Source organism: Phyllobates terribilis, unplaced genomic scaffold (genome assembly GCF_046119375.1).
Source record: "Phyllobates terribilis strain yellow unplaced genomic scaffold, ASM4611937v1 Scaffold_13__5_contigs__length_258822181, whole genome shotgun sequence".
NCBI lineage: Eukaryota > Metazoa > Chordata > Amphibia > Anura > Dendrobatidae > Phyllobates > Phyllobates terribilis.
In genome coordinates this window covers 117393687-117412089 of record NW_027362773.1, presented here as the reverse complement: position 1 = coordinate 117412089, position 18403 = coordinate 117393687, and positions in this window count along the sequence as shown.

Below are 18403 nucleotides of genomic sequence, written 5' to 3'. Positions count from 1 at the left end.
GACAAGGCGTCCGCCTTGACGTTTTTGTCAGCCGGGCGAAAATGAAGAACAAAATCAAAGCGAGCAAAAAACAAGGACCACCGGGCTTGGCGCGGGTTAAGTCTCTGGGCATGCTGGAGGTAAGCCAAGTTCTTGTGGTCAGTGTAAATTATTACCGGGTGAAGAGCCCCCTCGAGCAGGTAACGCCACTCCTCCAATGCCAGTTTGATGGCCAATAACTCTCGGTCTCCTATGGAATATATGCGCTCTGAGGAGGAGAAGAGTTTAGAGAAGAAGCCGCAAGTTACCATCCTCCCGGAAGATGATTTTTGAGTAAGTACCGCTCCGGCTCCAGAGGAGGAGGCGTCAACTTCCAGGAAGAACTGCTTGTTGCCGTCCGGGCGATGCAGCACCGGGGCGGAAGAGAAGGCCTGTTTTAAGGAAAGAAAGGCCTCCTCTGCTTCGGGCGGCCACTCTTTGGGATTAGTACCCTTACGGGTGAGCGCGGAAATTGGGGCAGTCCGGGAAGAGAAGTGCGGTATGAAGAGGCGGTAGTAGTTGGCGAAGCCCAGGAACCGCTGAATGGCCTTCAACCCCTCCGGTCGAGGCCATTTCTCGATGGCAGACAGTTTCTCTGGATCCATTCGTAGGCCGGTCTGAGAAATAATGTAGCCCAAAAACGGAAGCGAGGTCTGCTCAAAGAGGCACTTCTCATATTTAGCGAAGAGGTGATTCTGCCTGAGCCTGAGCAGGACCTGACGAACGTCCCTCCGGTGAGTCTGGAGATCCGGAGAGAAGACCAAGATGTCGTCCAGGTACACCACTACGCAGGAGTAGAGAAGGTCCCGGAAGATGTCATTGACCAACTCTTGAAAGACGGCAGGAGTGTTACAGAGACCAAAGGGCATTACCAGATATTCATAGTGGCCGTCCCGGGTGTTGAATGCCGTCTTCCATTCATCCCCCTGACGGATATGAACCAGGTTGTACGCCCCACGGAGGTCCAGTTTGGTGAAGATTCTAGCCCCCCTCAGACGATCAAATAACTCCGGAATAAGCGGAAGGGGGTACTTATTCTTCACCGTGATCTGGTTAAGGCCTCTATAGTCTATACAGGGACGGAGAGAGCCGTCCTTCTTTTTGACGAAAAAGAAGCCTGCTCCCGCTGGGGAGGTAGATTTCCGGATGAATCCCCTGGCCAGATTCTCCTCAATATATTCGGACATCGACCGGGTCTCAGCAGCGGATAATGGATAAATACGCCCACGGGGAGGAGTAGTACCAGGTAACAGGTCGATAGGGCAGTCGTATGGTCTATGAGGGGGTAGTGTCTCTGCCTCCTTTTTATTAAAGACATCAACATAAGACCAATAAGGAATCGGAAGTCCAGGTAGATTAGCTGGGGTAGGAGAAGGACGGACGGGATGGACGGGAACCAGACAGGTCTTATGGCAGTCCTGTCCCCAGCGAAGGACTTCTCCGGTCTGCCAGTCAAGCACGGGTGCATGTCTCTGGAGCCAAGGTAGACCTAGCAAGAGGGCGTGAGAGAGTCCAGGCAGAACATGAAAGGAGATACTCTCAGAATGCAGCATTCCCACCTGCAGAGTAATGGATTCGGTGATGAGTTGGATGGAGCGTGGTAAGAGACCCCCATCCACGGCAGCAACAGACAAGGGTACAGCCAGAGGTTTGGTGGGGATGCGGTATTTCTCTACCAGGGACTGTGAAATAAGATTCCCGGCTGCTCCAGAATCAAGTTGGGCTAGTTCGAAATAACGGTTCTCCCCGCAGACGATTGAGACTGACAGCAGCAAAGATGGAGAGGATTTATTCTTGTCTAGGTCGACCTCTCTGAGCGAACCTAGAAACAGGCGTTTCCCGACCTCTCCGGGCAGGCACGGATCCGGTGCTCCTTACTGCCACAGTAGAAGCAGCTCCCCTCGGCACGGCGTAAGTCCTGACGGGTTTTGACCATCTTGGTCTGGTCGACCTGCATAGGCTCAGGAGAGTGTACCTGAGGAGAGACGGATTTCTGAGAAGTAGGAGCTAGACGTGGAAACCTCCTCTCACGGGTGACCTCTTTGGCACGCTCCTGGAACCGTAGGTCAATCCGGGTGGCAAGAGTTATTAGGTCATCGAGAGTGGTAGGAATGTCCCGACCGGCAAGTTCATTTTTAATACGGCCGGACAGACCCTCCCAGAAGACGGATACCAGAGCGTCGTTATCCCAGGCCAGCTCCGAGGCAAGGGTACGGAACCGTATGGCATATTGGCCCACGGTGAGACTTCCCTGACGGAGGCGTAGCAGTGATGATGCGGATGAGGTCTTCCGTCCGGGTTCGTCGAAGACTTTCCGGAAAGCCATGAGAAAGGCAGGCAAGTCGGACACCAGGGGGTCTCCTCTCTCCCATAGAGGATTTAGCCAGGCCAGGGCCTCCCCGGTGAGATGGGACATGATGAAGGCAATTTTGGCCCGGTCGGAGTTAAACTGTGGGACAGGAGTTCAAAGTGCAGGGTGCACTGATTTATGAAGCCCCGAGCCTGGGCGGAGTCGCCTCCGAAGCGAGGAGGTGCAGAAAGCCGGGGTCCGGGGTAGGATACCATGGTATTAGTGGACAGCGGAGCTGCCGGATTGCGAGTCATGGCACTGGCGGAGGTTGCTGGCGGAGCAGTCAGAGTGTCCAGGCGAGAATTGACATTCCGCAGGTGACCCAGGATGGACTCCTGTTGGGACCTCTGACGGGACAGTTCATGACACAGGTCCGAGAGCGAGGGAGCTTGGGTGCCACCGGGTTCCATGGCCCGAGCAAACTGTAATGGGTCTGGGAGGCGGAACCTCTGAGCTACTATACAAGGGGCGGTCCTTGTAAGGGAGCGGGTGGCGACCAGGCAGGCAGTCACAGCAGGTGACCGGGACAGTCTCTAGAAGAACGGGCAGGAGGTCACGGCAAGTGACCGGGGCAGTCTCTGGATGAACGGGCAGATGGTCACGGCAAGTGACCGGGGCAGTCTCTGGGTGAACGGGCAGATGGTCACGGCAAGTGACCGGGGCAGTCTCTGGGTGAACGGGCAGATGGTCACGGCAAGTGACCGGGGCAGTCTCTGGGTGAACGGGCAGATGGTCACGGCAAGTGACCGGGGCAGTCTCTGGGTAAAGGGTTGGTACGACCTATGGCGGCTGATGGTAGACGTGAGCTCCCAGGTGAGCAGGCGAGAGTCTCTGGATAAACGGGTGGTCACAGCATGTGACGGCGGAGCCTCCAGGAGGACCAACAGACAGGCGGCAGATGAGCGCTCCCAGGTGAGCGGGCAGAAGTCTCTGGACAGGCGGGTGGTCACAGCACGTGACGGCAGAGCCTCCAGGTAGGCTAGCAGACAGGCAGCAGATGAGCGCTCCCAGGTGAGCGGGCAGGAGTCACTGGACAGGCAGGTGGTCACAGCACGTGACGGCAGAGCCTCCAGGTAGGCTAGCAGGCAGGTAGCAGATGTGCGCTCCCAGGTGAGCGGGCAAGCTGGTCCATAGACAGACTGACAAGAGTTGGAAGGCAGACCGTCGGACCTCAGGCAAGCAGGCAGGTAGTTGATGTGCGCTCCCAGGTGAGCGGGCAAGCTGGTCCTTAGACAGACTGACAGGAGTAGTAAGGCAGACCGTCGGACCTCAGGCTAGCAGGCAGGTAGCAGAATATCAGGCAGGAATAAGACAGCAAGCTGGCAGGAATCTGGCAGGTATCTGGCAGGTAACTGGCAACGGGACCTGAGGGCTGAAGCAGAGTAGTGAACAGTGCAACAACATTGCTCGGGCACCTCCATTTTGGAAGAGGTGCCTTATATATGGTGAAGTCCTCCGGCCATTGGCCGGGGACTCCTTAGGACGGCGCGCGCGGCCCCTTTAAGAGGGAGGGAGAGCGCGCGCGCGCCCTAAGCACAGTGGCCGGGAAGGAGCGCGCGCTGCCAGCAGAGCGGGAGGAGGACGCCGGGCACGGAGCAGAGAGGTGAGGGGAACAGCGTCCCTGCCTAGCAGAGGGCAGGGACGCCGGCGCTACAGTCTGCAATGCCAAGCGCAGTGACCTTCTACAGCCGGATCCAGTGCGGCTATCTGTCACACCTGACACACCCGTGATATGGACTTGCTATTTTAGCAATAACTTTTTAAGATGTAGCCGAGTTGATGGGCAGAGCATAAGCACAAGAAAATCTACACCCAGAGGTCGGACCCTCAGTAACATAGTAACATAGTTTTTAAGGTTGAAGGAAGACTAAGTCCATCTAGTTCAACCTATAGTCTAACATGTTGATCCAGAGGAAGGCAAAAATAAACCATGTGGCAAACACTAAGCTCCACATTGGGGAAAAAAATTCCTTCCTGACTCCATACGACAATCAGACTAGTTCCCTGGATCAACGCCCTATCAAGGAATCTAGTATATATAACCTGTAATTATTATACTTTTCACTTTTCAAGAAAGACCCTTGTTAAATTTTAATAGTGAATCACTCATTACAACATAATGCGGCAGAGAGTTCCATAGTCTCACTGCTCTTACAGTAAAGAATCCGCGTCTGTGATTATGTTTAAACCTTCTTTCCTCCAGACGTAGAAGATGCCCCCTTGTCCCCGTCTCCGGCCTCAGAGTAAAAAGATCAGTAGACAGGTCTTTGTACTGTCCCCTCATATACTTGTACATACAGTCATATGAAAAAGTTTGGGCACCCCTATTAATCTTAACCTTAATGTTTTATAAAAATTGGTGTTTTTGCAACAGCTATTTCAGTTTGATATATGTAATAACTGTTGGACACAGTAATGTTTCTGCCTTGAAATGAGGTTTATTGTACTAACAGAAAATGTGCAATCTGCATTCAAACAAAATTTGACAGGTGCATAAGTATGGGCACCCTTATCATTTTCTTGTTTTAAATACTCCTACCTACTTTTTACTGACTTACTAAAGCACTTTTTTGGTTTTGTAACCTCATTGAGCTTTGAACTTCATAGCCAGGTATATGCAATCATGAGAAAAGCTACTTAAAGTGGCCACTTGCAAGTTGTTCTCCTGTTTGAATCTCCTCTGAAGAGTGGCATGATGGGCTCCTCAAAACAACTGTCAAATGATCTGAAAACAAAGATTATTCAACATAGTTGTTCAGGGGAAGGATACAAAAAGCTGTCTCAGAGATTTAACCTGTCAGTTTCCACTGTGAGGAACATAGTAAGGAAATGGAAGAACACAGGGACAGTTCTTGTTAAGGCCAGAAGTGGCAGGCCAAGAAAAACATCAGAAAGGCAGAGAAGAAGAATGGTGAGATCAGTCAAGGACAATCCTCAGACCACCTCCAGAGAGCTGCAGCATCAACTTGCTGCAGATGGTGTCACTGTGCATCGGTCAACTATACAACGCACTTTGCACAAGGAGAAGCTGTATGGGAGAGTGACGCGAAAGAAGCCATTTCTGCAAGCACGCCACAAACAGAGTCGGCTGAGGTATGCAAAAGCACATTTGGAGAAGCCAATTTCTTTTTGGAAGAAGGTCCTGTGGACTGATGAAACCAAGATTGAGTTGTTTGGTCATACAAAAAGGCGTTATGCATGGCAGCAAAAAAACACAGCATTCCAAGAAAAACACTTGCTACCCACAGTAAAATTTGGTGGAGGTTCCATCATGCTTTGGGGCTGTGTGGCCAATGCCGGCACCGGGAATCTTGTTAAAGTTGAGGGACGCATGGATTCCACTCAGTATCAGCAGATTCTTGACAATAATGTTCAAGAATCAGTGACAAAGTTGAAGTTACGCAGGGGATGGATCTTTTAGCAAGACAATGATCCAAAACACCGCTCCAAATCTACTCAGGCATTCATGCAGAGGAACAATTACAATGTTCTGGAATGGCCATCCCAGTCCCCAGACCTGAATATCATTGAACATCTGTGGGATCATTTGAAGAGGGCTGTCCATGCTCGGCGACCATCAAACTTTACTGAACTGGAATTGTTTTGTAAAGAGGAATGGTCAAAAATACCTTCATCCAGGATCCAGGAACTCATTAAAAGCTACAGGAAGCGACTAGAGGCTGTTATTGTTGCAAAAGGAGGATCTACTAAATATTAATGTCACTTTTCTGGTGAGGTGCCCATACTTATGCACCTGTCAAATTTAGTTTGAATGCAGATTGCACATTTTCTGTTAGTACAATAAACCTCATTTCAAGGCAGAAACATTACTGTGTCCAACAGTTATTACATATATCAAACTGAAATAGCTGTTGCAAAAACACCAATTTTTATAAAACATTAAGCTTAAGATTAATAGGGGTGCCCAAACTTTTTCATATGACTGTAGTAATAAGATCACCCCTAAGCCTTCGTTTTTCCACAGTAAATAACCCCAAGTGTAATAACCTGTCTTGGTATTGCAGACCCCCCAGTCCTCTAATAACCTTGGTCGCTCTTCTCTGCACCCGCTCTAGTTCAGCTATGTCTTTCTTATACACCGGAGACCAGAACTGTACACAGTATTCTAAGTGTGGTCGCACTAGTGACTTGTATAGAGGTAAAATTATGTTCTCCTCATGAGCATCTATGCCTCTTTTAATGCATCCCATTATTTTATTTGCCTTTGCAGCAGCTGCCTGACACTGGCCACCAAACTTGACCTTGTCGTCCACCAATACACCCAGGTCTTTTTCAGTGACAGTTTTGCCCAGTGTTTTACAATTAAGCATATAATTATACATTTTATTTCCTTTGCCCAAGTGCATTACCTTACATTTATCCCCATTAAAGCCCATTTATCAGCCCAAGCTTCTAGTTTACATAGATCCTCCTGTAATATAAAATTGTCCCCCTCTGTATTGATTACCCTGCAGAGTTTAGTGTCATCTGCAAATATTGAAATATTACTCTGTATGCCCCATACAAAGTCATTAATAAATATGTTAAAAAGAAGGGGGCCCAATACTGACCCCTGTGGTACCCCACTGTTAACTGAGACCCAGTCTGAGTGTTTTCCATTAATAACCACCCTTTGTTTCCTATCACTGAGCCAATTCTTAACACACATACATATATTTTCCCCTATCCCCATTGTTCTCATTTTATGTATCAACCTTTTGTGTGGAACCGTATCAAAAGCTTTTGAAAAGTCCATATACACAACATCCACTGCATTTCCTTGGTCCAGTCCAGAACTTGCCTCCTCATAAAAACTGATCAGATTAGTCTGACAGGAACGGTCCCTCGTAAACCTATGTTGATATTGAGGTTATTTTTCTTCAGATACTCTAGTATAGCATCTCTTAGGAAACCCTCCAGGATTTTATCCACAGTAGAGGTTAAGCTTACTGGCCTATAATTTCCAAGTTCAGTTTTTGTCCCCTTTTTGAATATTGGCACCACATTTGCTATACGCCAGTCCTGTGGTACAGACCCTGTTATTATGGAATCTTTAAAGAGTAAAAATAATGCTCTATCTATGACGTTACTTAATTCCTGCAGTACTCGCGGGTGTATCCCATCCGGGCCCTGGGATTTGTCAACTTTAGTGATTTTTAGAAGCTGTACGTCCTGCTGGGTTAAGCAAGTGACATTTAATGGAGAATTTTTGTCATCACTAATCAAGTTTTCTGTCATGCGATTTTCTTATGTAAATACGGTAGAAAAAAAAACATTTAGCATATTGGCTTTTTCCTCATCCTCATCCACCATTTCACCCAGACTATTTTTAATGGGGCCAACACTATCATTTTTTAGCTTTTTACTATTTATGTAGTTAAAGAATAGTTTGGGATTATTTTTACTTTCTCTGACAATGAATCTCTCTGTCTCAATCTTTGCTGCCTTGATTTGGTTTTTACAGAATTTATTTAATTTTCTGTATTTATTTAATGCCTCATCACTACCTACTTGCTTTAGTTCTCTAAATGCTTTATTTTTGTCACTTATTGCGCCCCTTACAGCTCTATTTAGCCATAGTGGTTTCCTTCTATTTCTAGCATGTTTATTCCCATAGGGTATATATTGTGCACAGGTCCTATTCAGGATGCTAATAAATGTCTCCCATTTGCTTTGTGTAGTTTTATGTCTCAGGATATCATCCCAGTTTATTGCACTAAGATCATCTCTCAACCGTTGGAAATTTGCCTTCCTGACGTTTAGTGTCCTTGTAACCCCTCTACTACGCATCTTATTAAAGGTTATATGATAACGTATTCTTTTGTGATCACTATTACGCAAGTGACCCCCAACTTGTATATTTGATATGCGGTCTGGCCTGCTGGTTAATATTAGGTCTAGCAGTGCCCCCCTTCTTGTTGGGTCCTGAACCAGTTGTGAAAGGTAATTGTCTCTCATAGTTGTCAAAAACCTATTACCTTTGCTTGAACCACAGGTTTCTGTCCCCCAATGTATTTCAGGGTAGATCAAGTCCCCCATAATAATGACTTCTCCTTGAGTCGCTGCTTCATCTATTTGCTTTATGAGGATATTCTCCGCTGCTTCCATTACTTTTGGAGACTTATAACAAACCCCTATCAGTAGTTTATTATTTTTTCCCCCTCCCATTATCTCCACCACAGGGACTCTACAGTAATCAGAAAGATATAGCTATTTGAGCCCTTTAAGTCAAGAATGATTTCAAAATATTTGATCCTACAAAGATGCCAGTGAAAACCCCCAAAATTATATATATGTAACAATGTTTAAATTGATTAATTAATAAATATAGCTGGACAACCAAAGATAAAAAAACAACACTTAGACACAAGACTAATTAAAAACAATGGAGGTGGAGGAACACAGCATGTATGCGATGTAATGTAGATTGGATAGTAGACATGGTAGTAAGCAAAGTACATGCACGTGTTGCAATAATACTCAAGTGAGTAGCACCACAAATGATTGGAAAAAATAAGTGGTATAAAAACATATGGGACACAGCAAGCACACTGATAAGTGGTGCAGAGTGCAATAAATAACAAGTATAATATGAAACAAAAGTGTACTCAGTTCCAGACAATAAAAATGCAGACCATACAAGTGTAAAGAGTATTGTAATAAAACGTTTGGATGGAAACAATCATAATAGGTACTGACAAGAGATTTAAATGCCCAGATAATTGCTGTGTTGCCTCCACCATATTCTCCAATGCACGTTTCGCTGATGCTTCCTCAGGGAGTGGTGATTGAATGACTATGGGAGTTTCAAAATATTTGCCTATTTTTATCATAGAACATTGTAGTTCTGAAGTAACATATAAACACTCTTCATATGCATATAGATGCGTATAATCATACTTGCCAACACTTCCCCTTTTCCAGGAGCCTCCCAGAAGAGTTAGCAAATGTGCAAAGTGCAATCTGCAGGGTGCATAAGATGCCTGGTGGAAAGCAGCACTTCTGAATGTTTTTAGCATGATGCCAGGATATCCATGGGAATAGAGTGTGGAAACGTGGTATGTTTATGCAAAAAATAAACAAAAATGGCCATGCTCTCGATTCTCCTGGAGGACAATTTCTAAAAGATGGCAACTATGAATACAGTTCATTGTGTTCATATGTATATTTTCCCTATTGGTTGTTGAAGTTGTAGTATTGCAATATGTTAATGCACCCATAATAAGCAATGGAGCACAACCGGTCATATTAATGCTGTATCTAGTGATGGGCGAGCACTAAAATGCTCGGGTGCTCGATGCTCGGGTCGAGCACAATGGAATACTCGGGTGCTCGACCCGAGCAACGAGCCCAATGTAAGTCTACGGGAAACTCGAGCATTTTTCAGGCGGCTTCCCCCGGCGGTCTGCAGAGGGCCTAAAAATTGCCCAAATCGATGGGAACAGTGCTCAAATGACATGGGAACAGCATGGGGGAGACCCCTGGAAGCATTTCTGTCTCCCAGGTCACTGCTGTCAACAACGTTGTCAGAGTATTACACCACTTTTACGGACTCACAATAAAACATACACAAACGAAACCAAAATGGATTTTCCTGGGAAATATGTTAAGGAACATCCTTTCCAGCATAATGACTTGTATGTAAGGCAAAGTAAATAAGCAAAACCAAAAATACTCCTCCACACCTTGGGCTATGTTCACACGTAGCTTTTTTGATGCGTTTTTGCACTTTTGCATTGCTTTCAACCGTGACAAATGCATTCACCGGGACATGTCATTTTAACATTTTACAACTTTATCTGGCCATGTGGTGTGTGAGACATGATCAGACACATCCTGCTTCATTTATGAAGGAGGGACTCTGAAAGACACAAAGCCTATTTTTATAGGGCCATCAGGCGGCCTTTACTATTCTTAAAGGGCCAGCAGTCAGCCCTCACCATTCTTAGAGAGCCATCAGCCGGCTATGCTTTGTTGTTCCCATTACTAAAGAGTGGGTCTCCTTTACTGTTATTGTGTATGCAGTGAGTGGCAGGGCAGCCCAAAATTTGGACGCACCCCAATACCCCTCTGAAAATTTGGACACACCCCAATACCCCTTTGAAGAGACTTAGAGGAGGGCCTCCTGACAACAATGTTCCCATTATTAGGTAGTGGGTCTCCCATAGTGTTGGCATATGCAGTGAATGCAAGAGTTGCCAAAAATTTGGAGGCACTCCAATGCCCCTTGGAAGAGACGTGGAGGTCAGAGGGCCTCCTGAAAACAATGTTTCCATCATTAGGAAGTGGGTTTCCCATTGTGTTTCCCTATGCAGTGAATGCAAGGGTTGCCAAAAATTGGGAGGCACTCCAATGCCCGTTGGAAGAGACGTAGAGGGCCTCATGAAAAAATGTTCCCATTATTAGGAAGTGAGTCTCCCATAGTGCTGGCCTATGCAGTGAATGCAAGGGTTGCCAAAAATTTGGAGGCACTCCAATGCCCCTTGGAAGAGATGTAAAGGAGGGCCTCATGAAAAAAAAATGTTCCCATTATTAGGAAGTGGGTCTCCAATAGTGTTGGCCTATGCTGTGAATGCAAGGACTGCCAAAAATTGGGAGGCACTCCAATGCCCCTTGGAAGAGATGTGGAGGAGGGCCTCATAAAAAAATGTTCCCATTAGAAAGGAGTGGGCCTCCTATACTTGTGATGCCCATGCACTAAGTGTATGGGTTGACAAACATTTACCACTGGGGGGTATACATGAACATACTGTATAAAAATTTTCTTTTACGGGCATCATAAACACCCTTTAAAAAAATGATGTGAGTGTTGCATCACGGACCACGGTCACCCTGGTGATATGGTGTTGGAGGATGAGGATGAGGAGAAGGAAGAGGACAAGAGCAAATAGCCAAAATCAGGAAGCATATACCCAAGTGTGGGTGTGAAGAGGTGCATAGGAATACACCTCCCAAAAAAGACACTGGATTTGAGTTTATGTTACGCTGCTATCATTCGGTGGTGTTGAGAAGTCTGGCCCAATCCAGCCCTTGTTCATTTTTATAAGAGTCAGCCTGTCAGCATTTTCAGTTAACAGGCGGATGCGCTTATCAGTTATAATTCCACAAGCGGCACTAAAAACCCGCTCTGATAAAACACGGCAGGGCAGGCCAGGACCTCCAAGGCGTAGAGAGCCAGTTCATTCCACGTATCCAGCTTGGATACCCAATAATTATAAGGCACAGAGTAATCACGGAGGACGTTGGTACGGTCATCAAGGTACTCCCTCAGCATCTTCAAAAACTTTGCACTCCTTGTGAGAGTACACCGCGCCTCAGGGCCTGTGCGATGGGAGGGTCTGAGAAAACTCTCCCAGAACTTTGACAGTGTTCCCCTGCCTCTGCTGGATTGAAGTTGTGTCTCTCTCGCCTGTACTCCTTGGTTGTCCAACGAAGTGTGCCCTCTACCGCCAGTGTTTTCAGATGGGAATTTTTTTAATAGTTCAGCAACAAGGGCTTTCTGGTACTGCCCCATTTTTGTAGACCTGTCCACCTCAGAAATAAGAGATATAAAATTCTCCTTGTAGCGTGGGTCTAGAGGTGTCACCAACCAGTAATGACTGTCACCCAAAATTTTGAGAACGCAAGGGTCATGGGAAAGGCAGAGTAACATAAACTCAGCCATGTGTGCCAGACTGCTAACACGCAAGACTTCCGTGTCCTCACCAAGAGGACGACTGATCATGCTCTCCTCCTCCTTCTCTCTGTCCTCAGGCCATCCACGCTGAACAGATGGTATGACAGTTGTGCAGGTAGTACCGTCTATAGCACAAAAAACTAGCTCCTGTTCTTCTTTCTCCTCCTCTTCCTCATTGTCACCCAATCCACATTGGGATGAGATAAGGCTGGGCTGTGTGTAATCACCCTGTATGGTTCCTTGCTCCATCTCATCGTGCTCTGCCTGCAATGCATCGTCTTTGATTGTGAGCAGAGAGCATTTCAGAAGACAGAGAAGCGGGATGGTGACTCTAATTATGGCGTCATCGCCGCTCACCATCTTGGTGGAGTCCTCAACGTTTTAGAGGATGGTACATATGTCTGACATCCATGTCCACTCCTGAGGTCTTATGTGTGGAGTCTGAACTGAATACCGACGGCCTTGTAGATGCTGGTACTTAACAACTGCCCTCTTCTGCTCACAAATCCTTCCCAACATCTACAGTGTAGAGTTCCAACGCGTGGGGACATCACACACCCGTTTGTGAGCCGGAAGCTGCAAATGCTGCTGAAACACAGCAAGGGCAGCGGAAGCTGTAGCTGACTTTCTAAAATGGGCACACAGGCGGCGTACTTTAACAAGCAGATCCGGCAGCTCCGGGTAGGATTTCAGAAACCGCTGAACCATGAGGTTAAGCACATGGGCCAGGCATGGTACATGTGTGAGCTTTCCTCGCCTCAGAGCCGCCACCAGGTTCCGGCCATTGTCACACACGACCATGCCTGGCAGTAGGTTCAGCGGTGTGAGCCACAGATCTGCCTGCTTTTTCAGAGCTGTCCACAACTCTTCAGCATTGTGCGGTTTGTCACCTAAGCATATTAGCTTCAGCACAGCCTGTTGCCGCTTGGCTGAGCACGTGCTTGTGTAATGCGAGGACGGCACACTGGGAGAAATAGTGGCGGCTGGGGACTGAGTACCGAGGGACAGCCACCGCCATCAGGTTGTGGAATGCTTCCGTCTCCACGAGCCTAAAAGGCAACATTTCGAGCACAAGCAGTCACGAAATGTGGGAATTTAGTAGTGTAGCCTGTGGGGCGTTGGCTGCATATTTGCGCTTGCGTTCCAAGGACTGGGGTATGGACAACTGAATGCTGCGCTGGGACAAGGACGTGGATGTGCTTCCTGATGCTGCTACTTGGGAGTGTGCAATGACAGGTGCAGGGCAGGAGGCATCTTCACATGCACCTGTGGCGCCCCTGAGGGCTGTGCTGTGTTTCACCAGGGGGGAATGTGGCGCCCCTGAGGGTTCAGTCGCCACAGGGGTGCTGCACCTCAGACCGAGGTGTGGTATCTCCTCTTCGAGGTAAGGATGGAGCACCTCTCAGGACTCAGCCATCCATTCAACACTACACCACTCCTGTCCTGAGGGGGGCTTTAAGGCACCATAGTGCTGCCCCAGCTGGGATAGAGGAGATGGGGGGGGGGATCCAAAAGTAAGGGGGAACCATGTAGTGGGAGAGGGTGGAGGAATCACCTTTAGGTTACACTTATTAATCATATTTAACTAATGGCCATCTTAGGTTCATGGTCTTTTGATTGTGGTCTTCATCGCTGAATGTGGCTTTCTGCTCAGAACCTGCAGCCTGTTGAAGATACACAGTCCTCGTTCTCTGGCCTTGAGACGAGGAGCGGGTTAGAGTTAACCACTGTCCCTACCCGGTCAAGGTCCCTACCTAAGAAGGCCTGGAGGGGAGCGGAGGAGTAAAGCTCCACAGGCAAAAGGATCCCAGGGGAAGCGGACGGAGCGGCGTACGCCACCTGCTACCCTCATTCTGGACAAGTCAGAGGGACTCCTGCTGCAAGAGGGGTACCGGCCCCCGATAACTGGCTCTGCCACTTCACATCTCAGTCAGAAAAGCCCGGAGGCTTAGAGGATCCCACCGGGTAACGGACGGAGCGGAGTCGCCACCCGTACCCTTGTTCTGTGTATAGCCAGAGGGAGACCCAGCCTTGTAACACGCACCACATACGGACAGGAGAGGACCTAGTGGGAAATTCTAGGAACACTCTGGTGCGTGGTGGTCCTGATTGATGCACCCGAACTACCCGGAGTGTGCTGAACCCCCTTCCTGGTGGCAGCAGCGCGCCATGAGGAGCAAGGAGAAGCCTTGCAGCTGACACCTAACAACGTGAGTAAAGTTGGGAAGACTGCATCCATTGCCTCCGGTTCCTTATTTCAGCGCGGCACCACACCTCACTACACCACCCACTACTACTCCCCTGATCCCTCTTCTCTGCCCTGAGGACCTGCTCCGCCTGTGGGGAGTAGTACCATCTTCTGCTGCCACGACATCCCACCTCAGTGGACTGCCGCAGCGCTGGTGGAGGATCACCAGAACACCACAGGTGGCGTAGTCATCACATCCACTCGATTACCACTGTCCCTTCTGGCCCTTATTTTTACTGTGATGACCCTGGGCATCCACCGTACACAGGAGGCCCGGTTCCGAGTAACCCCATCTGTCAGGGTAGGACTAGCAAGCGGGAGCGAGGCGTCACAGACCTGGCGTAGTCGGCAGGATTGCGTGCCCGCAGCAACGGAAGAAATTGTCCCCATTGCTACCGGGTACTGCGCACCTTTACAAAAAGACTGTCGTTTCACATTCCATGTGGCGCCCGCCCTAGAAGAACGGACGCCATTATGTGCAGAAAGGACAGCAACCCAGCACCTCTCATTGTGGGCCTGGCTCCCTCATGGCGCCAAAAGTGCAGACCGCCCCCTTCAGTAAAGACACTCCGCAAGGTAATGTCCGTCAAAGCGGATGGGATGTCCCTGGGAGTGCCCGTCAGCCAGCCGCCCTGAAGCCGCCCCGAAAAGAGGAGGAGACGAAGGCAACAACGAGGTGTGGCCGCAACAATCCGAGACTCACCGCACCCTGCAGCAGTGATGGACACCGCCGAGGAGAGTCGTTTCAAGCCCTCCAACGCTGGTCCACAAGCTGCCACCTTCCGTGGAGTGGAAGGGATTCACTTGACCCTGGAAGAGGCTGAGTTCCTCTGTGAAGAGTCACAGGACCTGATCCGGAGGGTTGCGGAGGCCCAGCGATCGGTGTCCATAGCATGGCGGGAGGAGGTGTTGCAAAAGATCCGGTCCCGCCGCCAAGGTTCTGCAAGCCTAACAATAGGAGCTGCAGCACAGGAGGAGGAAACCCAGGAGGCTGTGCGCAACCCAGGAGCGGGTAAGATGGAAATCCCCAGCCCGCGCGAGGAACGCACTGTACCCCTCCTTAGCATCATGCCGGCACCCCTGTCCCCGGGCGCCATCATCTGGGAGCAGCTATCAGCCCTGGAGATCGAGGCCCAAGCCACCGCCGGCACCGGAGACCTGCTTTGCCTCCCGACTCCCGGTCAGCAGGATCCTGCCCTTACTGGGGAGACCACCAGCCCCAACCCAGACTGGTCCGTTCTGGTTGAGGACCTGCAGCAACCCCTACTGTCGCCGCTACCCGCGCCCCTAGTCATCTGCCCGGCGGCGGAGGAGATGGCCTGGGACAACCAGGGGCGCGACCTAATAGGCTTCCCCCAGGAGACCCGGGCTGAAGCGCAGAGGAGGAAGGAGTTCTGTAGAAGGGAGCTCCTCCAACTTGACAAGGAGCGGCGGGAGAGGAGAGTCCGCTGCGAGCGTCTGGAGGTACGCTCCAAAGCTGCCAAGACAAGGGCCCGCCGGGAGGAGACCGCCCGTCCAAGCCCCCGGGAGGAAGGGCTGATAGTCCGCTTCCACTACGAGATGGGATGGGGCTTCATACGGAGTCTCCAGTTTGAGCAGGACGTCTTCGTCAGCCGGCGGGACGTTGAGCCAAAACTGAAGGAGGGACACCCTGGTCGGAACCTCTACCCGGGTGATCTGGTGTCATACACCCGCCACCATGGGGTGCGTGGCTGGTACGCCCTGGACATCCATAGGGTGTTACATAGATACATACATAGTTTGTAAAGCCGAATAAAGACTTGCGTCCATCAAGTTCGACCTGTAAGTTCTGTAGTTGCTAAAGTTGATCCAGAGGAGGGCAAAAACCCCAAATGATTTAGCCAATCTTCACCTGAGGAAAAATTCCCTCCCGACTCTGAAACCAGCAGTCAGAATAAATCCCTGTATCAACCTACTATTTTATTCTATTTTTAAGTATATGCAGAAATCTGCCTGGTATCTAGAAAAGCATCCAGTCCCCGCTTGAACTGGTGTAGTGAATCCGACATTACCGTCTCCTCACTCAGTGAATTCCATATTCTCACTGCTCTTACCGTAAAGAACCCCTTCCTATGCTGGTGCTGAAACCTTTTCTCTTCCAGTCTTAGTGAGTGCCCTCTTGTTACCGTAATATCCCTCCTTTTGAACAAATCCCGGGCAAGGTCTCTATACTGTCCCCTAACATATTTGTACACATTTATTATGTCCCCCCTCAACCTTCTCTTTTCCAGGCTGAATAGTCCTAGTTTTGCCAACCTCTCTGGGTATTGCAGTCCCTCCATTCCCTTTATTAATTTTGTTGCCCTCCTTTATACCTTTTCAAGCTCATTTATATCCTTTCTATATATTGGGGCCCATAACTGAGCACAGTATTCCAAGTGTGGTCTGACCAGTGCTTTGTACAGTGGAAGAACAATGTTCTCATCCTTTGCAGCTATACCTCTTCTGATACATCCCATTACCCTGTTTGCCCTTACAGCAGCGGCCTGACTTTGGGCACTCCAATTTAGTTTGCTATCAATCAAGATGCCCAAGTCCTTCTCCATCTCTGAATTCCCCAATGATTTCCCATTCAGTGAGTACTGGTGACTTCCATTTTTCCTTCCCATATGTATGACCTTACATTTCTCCTCGTTAAACCTCATTTGCCATTTAATGCTCCACCTACCCAGCTTATCCAAATCCCTCTGAAGGTCTTCACTATCCTCTTTTGTATTAATTGTTTTACATAACTTTGTGTCATCTGCAAATATTGATATTTTACTATTTATCCCGTTGACTATGTCGTTAATAAAGATATTAAATAACATTGGGCCTAGTACAGACCCCTGTGGTACCCCACTAGTGACGCTTACCCAATCTGAGTATATTCCATTTATAACCACCCTCTGCCTTCTATCCTTTAGCCAGTTAGCTACCCACTTGCAGACATTTTCCCCCAGCCCCATCATTCTCATATACCAACCTATTATGTGGCACGCTATCGAACGCTTTTGAGAAGTCGAGATACACGACATCCACTGGTTCCCCCTGATCTACTCGAGAGCTAACCTCCTCGTAGAAGTCAATCAGGTTTGTTTGGCAGGAGCGATTCCTCATGAATCCATGTTGGTTCGGGGTTAATAGATTATTAGCGTCAAGATGCTCCATGATTGCCTCATTAATAAAGCCTTCAAAAATTTTGCCCACAACGGACGTCAGACTCACCGGCCGATAGTTTCCGGCGTCACTTTTTGCTCCCTTTTTGAATATTGGCACTACATTCGCCTGTCGCCAATCAAGTGGTACAGACCCAGTCTCAACAGAGTCCTTAAATATAAGATATAACGGTCTGTCTATCACATTACTTAGTTCCCTTAGTACCCGTGGGTGTATGCCATCAGGTCCTGGTGATTTGTTTATTTTAATGTTACTGAGGCGTTTCTGTACCCCAGCTTGGGTTAGATTTGTCATACTTAGTGGAGGATTAAGCTTGTCACTTCTCATTTCGCCTGTTAGTTCTTTTTCCTTTGTGAAAGTTGACGAAAAAAATTTATTTAATAGATTAGCTTTATCCTCATCTTTCTCTATGATTTTGCCTTCATCACTTTTTATCGGTCCAATATTATTCGATTTAATCCTTTTACTATTTATATACGTAAAGAACAGTTTGGGATTTGATCTACTTTCCCTAGCAATACGTCTCTCTGTTTCCTCCTTTGCTGTTTTTATTTGTTTTTTGCAGGTTCTCGTTTTTTCCTTGTAACACATTAGTGCCTCCTTGCTGTTTTCCTGTTTTAATCTCTTGAATGCCTCTTTTTTGCTATTTAACGCCCCTTTTACGTTCTTATTCAACCATATTGGTTTCCTCTTATTTCTGGCCCTTTTATTCCCATACGGTATATACCTCTCGCACTGAGTATTCAGAATTCTTTTGAAGGTTTCCCATTTACTATTCGTATTTCCTTGATTAAGAACTTTGTCCCAGTCTATAAGTTGAAGGTTTTCTTTCAGCTGATCAAACTTCGCCCTCCTAAAGTTTAATGTTTTAGTTGTTCCCTTATTGATAACCCTACTGAAGGGCATTTTGAAATTGATAATATTATGATCG